This window comes from Hydra vulgaris, chromosome 06 (genome assembly GCF_038396675.1).
Source record: "Hydra vulgaris chromosome 06, alternate assembly HydraT2T_AEP".
Taxonomy (NCBI): Eukaryota; Metazoa; Cnidaria; class Hydrozoa; order Anthoathecata; family Hydridae; genus Hydra; species Hydra vulgaris.
The window spans coordinates 55,589,586-55,601,945 of NC_088925.1; the positions used below are offsets into that span (position 1 = coordinate 55,589,586).

The 12,360-nt window shown below is 27.2% G+C and overlaps 1 long non-coding RNA gene across 1 annotated transcript; it reads left to right on the forward strand.

The window, feature by feature from the left end:
• The first annotated feature begins 2,456 nt into the window (after positions 1–2,456).
• LOC136081081 (uncharacterized) lies at positions 2,457–11,909 on the forward strand. Its single transcript, XR_010638875.1, has 3 exons — positions 2,457–2,695; positions 4,082–4,171; positions 10,774–11,909. It is a non-coding gene; the product is annotated as an uncharacterized LOC136081081 (long non-coding RNA).
• Positions 11,910–12,360: the final 451 nt, after the last annotated feature.

A 12,360-nucleotide genomic window follows, 5' to 3' on the forward strand; every position in this document is an offset into this window, starting at 1 on the left:
GTCCATCAAGTACCACAGCCTCTGACAATACGTTTGAAATTTAAATAAGCAAGTTGTCTAAATCATCTTTTTCTTTGCTTTTTTGTGATACTTGAGGTGCTTTTAATCACTTGCAGTGTAATTAAATAAATTGAGTCTGCCATACACCTTGTTTTTATTTATTTAAATTAAATTTGAGTACTTCATTTACATATTTTGTGTATTAAGATATATAAAGATTGCGAATACAAAAAAAATAAATAAAACAATCAGAGACTTGGCAATAAAACACAAAGTTGTCTTATCGCCAAGTCCCTTCTATTCATCCATGAACTTTTATAAACGCATTGTAACTTAAAAAAAAATAAAAATTAAAAAGCAAAACTTTGTGGAAAAAATTATGAAAAAGGTAGTCTATTTTTATTTATTAATTTTAAAGAAGTTCTTTTTAAAAGTATAGTTGATAAAATTTTTGATTATTTCAAAGCAAATAACATGAAAAGTTTATCATCAAGTTGAACAACTTTAAGTTAATATAACATAATATTAAGTTAATATAAGATTAAGTTAATATAATATTAAGTTAATATAATAGCAAATAACATGAAAAGTTTATAATCAAGTTAAACAATTTTAAGTTAATATGATATAATTTTAAGTTAGTATAATATAATTTTAAGTTAATATAATATAATTTTAAGTGAATATAATATAATTTTAAGTTAATATAATATAGTTAATATATAAACACAATTGTCTTAACACAATGTAAACAAGTTATAGAGAAAATAATATATTATTTTATATTTAAAAAAGGATAAGAATTTAAATTTTGAAGCATTGATAATTTTTATTATTGAGGATAACATAATTTACATCAATATTAGTAAATAAAGACTTAAATCCGTTCCAAACAAAATATAATACAAACTAAATCACAATTTTTCAATATAGATCACTTAATATTCAGAATCAATATTTTCTTTAAACACAATGGAACACACTTACATTCATTCACAACTTTATAACTTATTTCAAAATCAAATTATCTCCAAACCTCCTATATCTCTTTTTATTTGAGTCCAGCATTTCTTATATTTTTCTTTTTAATCTTTTTTTTTTCCTACTTAAAATTTTAACTTAATATACAAAAATTTTCATGTTTGTAAGCCCATTTTGTTTCACTGAAAATCTAGCCAGGTTTTTTCAAATGACTAGTTAAATTTTTTACTTCTTATCGAATTTAGGGATCTTTTTGATAAAAAACTACGATTTTTAAAGTTTATAATAAAGTTTAAAAAGTTAAATATAGTTTAAAAAGTTATTGTTGTATAATGTGTTACCTGGGATACTCTCAAATAAAGATAAAGTATGACACACTCTCAAATAAAATTGAGTACCTCATCAATTATAGTAATAGCTGAAATTTAACTTTTTCATTGATACCTCGCATAACCTAAAAAATCAGAGCTTTTTACTGATCTCTCACAGAACCTTAAAAAAATTGGAAACTTTTACTGATCCCTCACAGAACCTAACCTGGAATATCAGAGTTTATCTTTCCATTTTTGTTGAATACGCAATTTTTTTGTTCAAGTTTTTGTACAATTTTCATAATTCGTTGTCTTGATTTTTAAGGGCTCGATTAGTTTAAAGTAATTGAAGTTATGATCTTTAAATACAGTACTTGAGATTTCGTAGATGCATTTGTTATTCAAAGCTGTCTAGATCTTTGTTTTCAAGACCTTGTAGCAGATACTTAGATCCATTTTTTTAGTTAAGATTGCAAAACGTGCTGAAATCTGAAATCTATTTTCCTAATAGAAATAGATTCCAGCAAAATTTAAACCATTTTTTAAATTTTATTTTGTGGTATCAACGAAACTAGGATTACTTTTTATATTTTATTTGCTTTTATTATTTTTAGTTATGAATAGAAAAGTCTCCTCTTAAGTCGAGGAATGGTACAGAGGTCGAGGAATGGTACAGAAGTTTTCACAGAACTCAGTTAAATATCATGTTACAAAACAACGGATTATTAAAAAAAAAATCTAAATGAAAAATCATTTCAAGTAATTTTGCATTTTAATGTAAATGCACTTGGGGAAGTAACATTAAAAAAAAGATGCGTTTAGATTATTATGTAAAACTAAAACTTAAACGGAAAATTTTTAAAAATCAATATAAAAAATTGTTCAAGTAACTAACAAGACATCGGATTACTTTATTACAATTCATTGCAATGTTGTGAAAGAACTCACCGGATTTAATAAATATATTATAGACGGAAGAAAGTGACACCTATCTTAATCAATAAGGTTTTTTGACGACCGTTTTACTACTTTCATGACAACGTTGTTTTATTTCCATATATTTTCTTTTTTATCTTTTAGTTTATTAAATTGTTCAGTTTTTGAAATATTCATAAAAATAAAAAATAAAAAGTTCAATTAAGTGTAAAAATTTTATGTATAATTATAAAATTTTTTTTATTAAACATAAAACCAGGTTGTAGTTTTGTTAAAAACAAGGGAAAGATAAATGCATGATAATTTTTTAAAAGCACTTTATATACGATATGGTACGGTATCGTATGATATGGTGCGGTACCGAATGATATGGTATGGGAACTTGTAGATTTTACTTTGTAATCGCAATCTGGTCTTCTATAACAGCACGGCTGGACAACATGCTTTTCAAAGAAAAAATTAGAAAGGTAACTTTTTATTTAAGTCATTTTCTTGAGTCTTTAAAAAAAAGGTTTATTTGAATATTTATAAATTAGATGCATGCACTGTTAAATAATTGTTATAAATGTTATAAAAATAAGATAAAAAAACCAAATTAATTTTATTTTTGAAAAGTATTCATTGTCTAAATATCCGGAAAACAATCCTGACTTATTTACATATTAGAGTGTATTTACCAACCGAAATTTATGCGAAAGCTGTGAAAATTTGGCTACTCTTGATAAATATTATGAATTAAAAATAAAAAAGAATAAAAATAATTTGGTATTTGACCATGTTCCAACTACTTATTGTTTAACTTTAAAACACCACCATCAGTATATACAACACCATCAGTATATACAACACCATCAGTATATACAACACCATCAGTATATACAACACCATCAGTATATACAACACCATCAGTATATACAACACCATCAGTATATACAACACCATCAGTATATACAACACCATTAAGGAGAATACTAAATGCTGTTTGTCGTGCAATAAAACAAATATTTATAGGAGGCTATTCTACGGGAGGGGAATTCTCCCATTAAAGAAGGCAATTTTTAAGTAATATTCTATTATTGAGAAAAATAGATTATTCGGCACTTTTTAAGGCATTTTTTTTTTTTACAAGCGATTAATCATACTTATGATAAATAAGAGCATTTTTTTCTAACCGCTTGCAAAAAATTTCTTATGCAAAACCAAAACTTAATGCTGTTTAACTAGTTGAAATTGAACTTTTTGAATGGTTTTAATTTTAGTAAAATGAATTTTGTGGGGCATATCAGGACAACAAGTTATTTATATAATTGACTATATTACTACAACTTTGTCTACAGTTTGATGATTTTATTTTTAATCTAAAATATTATTTTCATTATTTTGAAAAGCAATATTTGTAATAGATTCAAAGAAATTGTTATTTTTACAATTTAACTTCCATTATTAATAGTGTTTAATGTAAACAACGATGGTAAAAAATTATATAAGAAAGATCAACCATCCAAAATGGAATGAAATGCAGTTTTAGCTGTGAACAAACAGGAACTTAAAATTTGAAAAGCTACAAATGAATATAAGATATATTAATTTGCTCCACATTGGCATATCATGCTAATAAGCCAGCTCATCAAAAGTATTACCAAATGATATATTTATTATTTAGTAACATTTTTGATTATTTTTTGTGTGATTTATGTACTCCATAATACTTTTGTTTAATTTTAAATTTAATAGAAGTTACCAATTTAATAATATATACTAGTTTTGCCCTACTTAAGTTTTAGAACAATCTTTTAAGTTTGTTTTTTTAAAAGTATTTTATAATGAAATTAAATTTTTTTAATTTATTTTAGTTGCTATTCCTTTTTATGTGGTGTATGGGTGTATGGCATGTGGTGTATGGTGTATGGGTGTATGGGTGTATGGGCATGTAATTTGTATGGGTATGTTACTTTTTTTGAGATTTTAATGTCTGAACATGTTTAAATGATAAAATAAATTATTTTTTATCAATTTTAAAGCTTTCAAATTAAAGAATAACAGCTGTTTTTTAACTCTCCCGCTTTGCCCCACCCACTTGCATTCCACCCACTTGAATTCCACCCACTTGAATTCCACCCACTTGGATTGCAACCACTTGCAAAATGTAGAAATTTTGCTAGTATAGAGTTTCGTTACTTTGGTTGTCAGAGCTTATTTTTAGAATTTTTTTTTTGTTTATTCGTTTCCTTATATCAATGAATTTTAGGGAGCTGATAAAAAAAGCGTTAATTATGATTAGTTTATCTACAACTAGCATTTATTTTTTAAGTGTCTCTATATGCCCCGCTCTACCCTAATTTATAAACTTTATAGAAAAAAATAAATTCTCTTTTGAGTAAAATTTTTTTTTTATTAACTGTTTTATTTATTAATACAACTAATTCTTTAATTCTATCATAATTATTTTTATACATATACTTGTACTTTGCAACTATTTTTTATTTGCCTCATACTGCCTCGATTCTTTTACTCATATCTGCATCTTTTTTTTACCAATCGGATTGTAAAGCCATGGAGCAACTTAATTTCTGATATAAGAGAAGCTGATTTGATAAATAAATTGAATAACAAACTATAAAAATCTAAACTTTGCAGAAACAAATTAATAAAACCAAAACAAAAAAACTGAATATTTTTGACTATATCTGAAGACTATACTCCTAAACTACCTATTTTGAGTATTTTAATTAAAAAAGTTTCTGAGTATAGTACTCAAAAATTTTGTTCTTCTAATCAGAAATTTCTAATTAAATAATATAACAATGAAAAATTGAAACATTATAATTATATTTTTAATAAGATTAATTTAATTCGGTGGGTGTTTGAGAAATTTTAGCCTCTGGTTAATCAATTTCGCCATATTTTAAAATATTTTAACTCTCGCGGTTATTTGTTTCGAGATTTATTAACCGGGGAGATAAAATGTTTTAACAAGGAATTAATTTTTGGGGAGTTAATCCGTTTTGCTAGATTGCCACGAATGGGGTGTCGGGGGGTGAGATATCCCCATCATTCAATAAATATTTTCATAATAAGTCAGCAAACAAGGGCTTTTTTGCACTTTCAGTCGGCAAATTGGAACTTTTTTTAGATACAGTTGGCAAAATGGGACTTAGACTATTTATCTTAAGTTAGCTAAGTAGATAGTTTGAGGATTTTTTTTTTAGCCGACAAAACCTTTTTTTAAATTTTGATTATTTAAATCTTTTAAATAATCAAAATTTAAAAAAAGGTTTAACTTGAATTTGAAAATTTTCTATTTTGATTAGAAACTAAACTTAATGACTTTGCCATATATTTGAATCCTTTTTGATAAATATTCCATACATTTGGTCATCGTTATGCAATGCTATATTCAGTATATTTATTAAAGTTTTAAGACAGTTTATTTGTATAACTTATATTTGCTCTTAGATAATAGTTTTCATTTCTATTTATTTCGAACTTGTTATTAAAGTTTTCATGAGAGAGATTATTGTTGAATCGATATATAAAAGTTAAATGCTGATTGATGTTTAATTTAAAAATATCCATCAGTTTCATATCTTTCATTATACGTTTAGCGTATTCACGCTTATTTTTAAAGTAATTGATTCTGCACGTATGTGTATGTAAGCTATAATTTTTTTTAAATTTTATGGTTGCGTACTTACCCATGATATATTTGCATAACTGATGAAGCAATCAATTAGTTTAATATACACTGAGGCATATTCGTTTAGACGCATCAATTTTTTTCTCTTTATCTTAATTTTTTTCTATGTATTGTCAACTGATATGCATATAAGTTATTATCAAAATAGTTGCTGTGTTGTGGGCTAATAAAAACCACAAAAATTTTTTTTCTATGTGTCTTTATTAACATGAGAGTATGTTTGATATACAAAAGCACATTTTTTAATTGGAATATATCTATAGACGCAATCAGATTAACAACGGTAATTATTGATTTTTAATCACTTTTAAACAAATAAATTGATAAATTTTAGTGTAATTTGATCTTTTGCTCTGCCAGTATCATTTTTATTGCATTTTACGAAATGCCTAAACAAAAGTATTTGACAGGTGCTGAAAAAATACAAATTTATCTATATCGTGGCTCAGAAATCTCACCAGCACTTTCTATACAAGAAATAGCAAGAAAAATTGAAAGATCTGACCACGTTGTACGAAACTACATTGCAAAAGGTGACAATTACGGTGTAAAAAAAGCAACAAACGGCAACAAAGTATTAACAAATCGGCAAATTAATCGAATTCGCTTCGAAGCAACCAAGTATAATTGAATGCAACACAAATAAAGGATAAATTTGTATTGCCTGTCACCAATAAACATGTTGCACATATTCTACGTACAACACCAAACGTAAAGTGGAAGAAACCACACCAAAAACCAATGTTAAAAAAACACCATAAAATTGCTAGATTACAGTTTGCTAAAAACCATATGCATTGGACTCATGAGTGGCAAAACGTAATATTTTCAGATGAAAAAAGTTCAATATAGATGGTCCGGACTCTTACAGTTGTTATTGGCATAATCTAAGAGGAATAAATGACCCACAAACAAAACGATGTTATGGAGGAGGAAGTTTAATGGTTTGGGGTGGATTTTCTTATTCAAGAAAATTGACTCTGTGTTGTGGTTTACCTAAAATGAACTCGATAAAGTATACAGAAATGTTGGATGATGTTCTCATAACTTATATGGATGAAAATATGGATGATAATGCCATATTTCAGCAAGATAATGCTGCAATTCACACATCTAGGCATTCTATGAAATGGTTTAAAGACCACAACATCCCGATTCTCGAATGGCCAGCTTGTAGCCCGGATTTAAATCCAATCGAGAACGTGTGGGGAATGCTATCAAGAAAAGTTTATGACGCTAAAGCAGCCGGACACCAATTTAAAACCGTTACTGAGTTAAAGTGTAAAATCCATGAAGCATGGTCCGAGTTGGATCAAACTACACTTCAACGACTAGTGGAGTCAATGAAAGGCAGAACTTTTAAGGTGATCCAGTGTAATGGAGGACATACGCATTACTAATTTCCATCTTTTAATGCTAAAATTGAAAATTAAAAAGGGTCTCAAAATATGTTTGAATTGTAGGAATTCAATCCTAGTTATATAAGATATATCTATAGTATAATAATATAATATAATATAATCAAAATTACATCTTTAATATGAATGATATAATATAATGTGTTATTATATTATATCATTCATATTAAAATTATATATTATTAAAAGTATACACAAAATAATATAGTAAACTAGTAATTTTGGTTGAATTTGTATATAGATTATATTTAGGTTATATTATTATTTATTGTTTTCATTTGAAAACAATATCCCTCAATACTAATATCTAGTTAACCAGATTGCAATTGTATTCTTTTCTGCTGCGGTATTTTCTTAACTGTATAATGTCTTTAAATGCCGTTTTTTTAACTAAGATGGTAGTACAGTAATTAGAAAAAAGATTTGTATTCAACTTTTACAAATGTTTTTTTTTTCCTCAAATTGTATAATTTACTATTTAAAACTAAATAAAATTTTAAAAATTTTTTAAAAATTATTATTTAAAAATAATTAAAGGTCAAAAAACGGGGTAAAAGGCGACAAAGATTTTTCAGCAACCTTTCATAATTTATAATTAAAATTTTGCCTGGTGATATATTATGTGTCATTATGTCATGGACTAAAAGAATTTAAGTTAGGTCCAAAACTCGATAAATTATCAGCATTTTTGTAAATTTGGGCAAAAATGGGTTAATTTAAGGGCAAAAAATCTTTAAAAAATACTAAACGAGAGAAACAGTAAAGATTATTCTAGTGTATGCTGTAAATACTAATACAATAAATAAGTAGGCCAAATTTCAAATCAATTTGATAATCAGTTTTGAAAATAACTCCGTCACCAGCCCAAAAAACATGATTTTGAGAAAAATGCAAGTAAAAAAAAAAAGGAAACAAACTAAGTTCAAAAATCTTCTCATTTTAAAATTACATTAACTAATGTTTTTTTTAAATCACAAAAACTATTTTGTATTTCTAATAACATTTTTTTTTTTCTCGATTTTGATTTATGGTTCCATTGCTTTTCTGCTTCCGAGACTTGTTTGGTGTCCTTCATAAACTACAATTTTGCCCATTATTACTAAATGTCATTCCAAACTCATTAAAAAGTTATCTAAAAATTTTAATACACTTAGAGCAGTTTTTTCAACATGTATACAGTTTAGACATCTCGTATAACTTGATTTAGTGATTCATTGGAAATCTGTCTTTTTTCATGTAAACATTTTTCAGGGAAGTTATCAGAAGAAATGACTATAATTATTGGTTTGATAGTGTTCACAACAGCTAGAATAAAAAAATTCAAAAATATGTCATTCTTGTTGCTAAACTTTTATATTGGAATTTGTAACATGAACATTTTGATGCACAGACAAAACTGATTGCAATCTTTAACCTAATTAACGTAATGCTACAACATTAGAGTTTATGTGTCAAATGATCTAGTTAAATGTGTGTTTAAGTGGTCAAACACACATTTAACTAGATCATTTTGCTTTGCATTAGAGTTCTTTTTAGCAATAGTAGTAGATAAATAAATAAACAGTTTCTTATTAACATCCATTGCAACAAGTTTACAGTCCAATACCAAGACTTACTTTTTTAGAAGAATCAAATTGTAAATTTACAAAATCTTCACATTCTAAGAAGCATAACTATATTTTAAGGTAAAATAAATCTCATAATAAAGTTAATATCTTCATTTATATTTACAAAATCCTGTACAAATTATTTGTTCGACGGCTTATTGAAGGAGGATGAGCCTTGAATATTTTCAATCGAACTTCAGCCTGAAAGTATAGCAGTGGTTTTTTTAAAAATGTAAACCCTTTTATCACTGTTTTCATGAAATTTTGATTTTACATTTGGTAAAGCTTTTTTAAAAATACTTTGCTGTTTGATCCATCCATAGCACTTATTTAGACAAGATATTAAAAAAAAACTAAGGCATAGAGTCACAAATAACCTTTACAAGAATATAAAGTGGTACAAATAGCTGTCTTGTGTGCAATAAACGCGCATAAATCAAGTCAATAAACAAGAAGATATAGGTGAATAACAGTACTTTGTATTATACAGTCAGTATAAAGGTGTTTTTATTGCATTTTGTGGTATAATTTCATCGCAAAAATGCGTAGCAACGGAAAAATCAAAGCGTTGCTATGGATAAAAATTGATACTGAATTATTTTAAACAAAAATTAGATGTAGATACCTAAGTTTTTTTTGCAATTCAACAAAAAAATAGGAAAATTCTATGATTTTATTGATATAAAAATGAATTTTTGGTAAAATGATTTTTTCATTTTTAATTACTGTACCCCATATGTCACCTATTGTTATGTAACTAAGGTTTTCGCTAGAATGTTTTTAGATATAAAACCGACAATGTTGTTATTATTAATTACAATTTTTCGTAGCTTAAGGGTGTCTGGCAAGGGGTCGCCACCATGATAAGTGTCTAGGAATGGATGGCATGAAATCTAATACTACTAGGAACAAAATTGTCAGAAAATTACGCTTTATAATTTGACATAGTTTAGCTGGTTTTTAAAAAACCTTTGGTACCTGTTACCAACCAACGCCACTATGATCTAAAATACATATATGACCATCGTTCCCACTTGTGTTGGAAACAGACGCTGAGAAATTTTTAGCTTTTATAAAATAACGTAGGTCTGGCAGCCAAGGGCTCTTGCTCTATTAATGTTTATATCGTGGTAAGAAAAATGGTTTCTTTGACGTGTTTTGAAATACTTGGTAATTAAATTTAATTTTAAAACATTAAAATTCACGAACACAATATAGGTTATGATAAATATTTAACGCAGTAGAGTTCTAATAAAAATTACTAATAATATTACTTCTTTTTTATTTTTTTTTTATCTTTATAATATTTCTTTTTTAAAACATTCATGCACACAACATTTAATAATTGTTTGTTAGTTTGGTTACAATTTATAATTATTTTAATGAAGGGTCACTGTCTACGCACAAACTTATAAATGATTTTTTATGGACAGAGTTAAAGTATTTTTAATAGACAGCTTGTAGAAACAAAAATGGCGGTGAGCATAGGTAAATAATAGTTTCGAACATAAAATGCGTCCTACGTCAACGCTTCTTAAGAAGGCTAATATTACCTCTCTCTCAGAATGCTATACGTATGAAATACTTTTTTTTTGTTTTTTGCTACTGTAAAAAATGTAAGGAGTTAAGCAATAACTATTTGCTTTTTTTATGTATTAACTTATATAAAACAATACGATATTATCTTCTAGTTTATGTATTTGTGTCTTTATAATAAAATATTTGTAAATTACGTTTTTATAAAAATGGTGATATTATGTCTTTTTCTTGCTCCAACTATTTATTTTTTTGTATATGTATTTATATGAAAATTGTATTTATAGTAAAAGGCGAAATCAACAACTAAAAAAAACCTGGATATTGCAACCACAACACAAGAGGAAGTCTGAATGACCACCTGGACAAGGCCTTCACAAAAATGTCACAAGGGGTCTTAAAAATTGTAAAAAAAATTTAAATCCTATTTAAATTCTTTACAATGTAATTAAAACTATGGAAGAGAACTCTATAGATTTTCATGCACTTAAAAACTGAATGGATTATAGCTAACGCAGCGTATAAAAACGATCACCAGATCAACTATTGGTAGTAAATGCAGCTATCAATAAACAAAATGAAAGAAATAAAAGAGCCAAAAATGACAGTTTATGGAATAACTGAATCAGAGAAATCTTTAAAATCTGATAAAGTCGCAGATAATAACAAAAAAACTGTTGAATTGTTTAATAATTTTGGAGCCAATGATAAAATAAAACAACAAAAAAAGAATTTTATCTAGTGGACACACGACATCAATCCAACGTTAAAGTTATGTTAGGTTATGTTGTGCGACATCGACCAACTAAATCTAACGTCAAAAGAGTCAAATTTTGCATGGCTGTCATCTACATACCTTTTGAATGACTTCGGTGAGAATAAGTTTATTTCCGCAAATCTCAAAGTATTTGTTCCCAAATGTTGCAAAAATGCCTCTGCAACAACGACGATGTGCGATGTCACTAATAGTTAACCTAGTCCTTTTTTGAAGATCATCTTTATCAATGTTGAGTATGCCAATAATCACATAAATCGCTTTGTCAATTGGATCCAAGGGGTAAAAAGCTACCACATCAAATGAGACTTGAATTTCATTAGAATAAATAACACAAGATTTCGTTTCGTTGGCAAATGAAGAGGAATTTAGTAACCTTATTTTATTTAGAGTTGGTTGTACTATTTTTAAAAAATATTCTGAGGAACCATAATGCAGAGTACCGGTAGTGGAAACCACTGGTCTCATTATATAGTTTTCGTCTGATTTATGAGCTTTTATGATGCCATACTGTCGTGAAGGAATGCAATCAGAAAGATCTAATTGAAAAATCTACGCTGGTGGTGGTCTTAGTATTTTTGTCCACAAATCAATTAACTTTATTTTACGTAATGATCTTAATGTTAATGAAACAGATTGTGAGTTGTTGTGCATAGAAAATATAAATAAAACCACCAAAAATATTGTAATTCTTTCTATTTATAGACAACCATCTGGTAGTTTGAGAAAATTTAAAACTTATTTAAGCAGTTTTTTAACCAAAACTAGTTTAACACAGAATCATGTTTACTTAGCTGGTGATTTTATCTTAAATTGGCTTAAGTAGGCTTCAAATAAAAATGTTCAATACATTTTAGATACACTACCCAATATAACCTAAAACCAACAATAAATAAGTCAACAAGAATAACTAAGACTACATTTTTTTTTTTTTTTTTTTTGTAATTCACCTCCCCAAGGCCGAGAAGGCCACTACAGATGAGGAGGCTACTTGTGGTTATAACCCTCTCTCAACTCTATAACTCCGAAACACGAACCTTGACGAACAAGGCCGCTGCGCGGAGAAATAAGTTGAGCGCGGTACTACCAGGGACGTGGT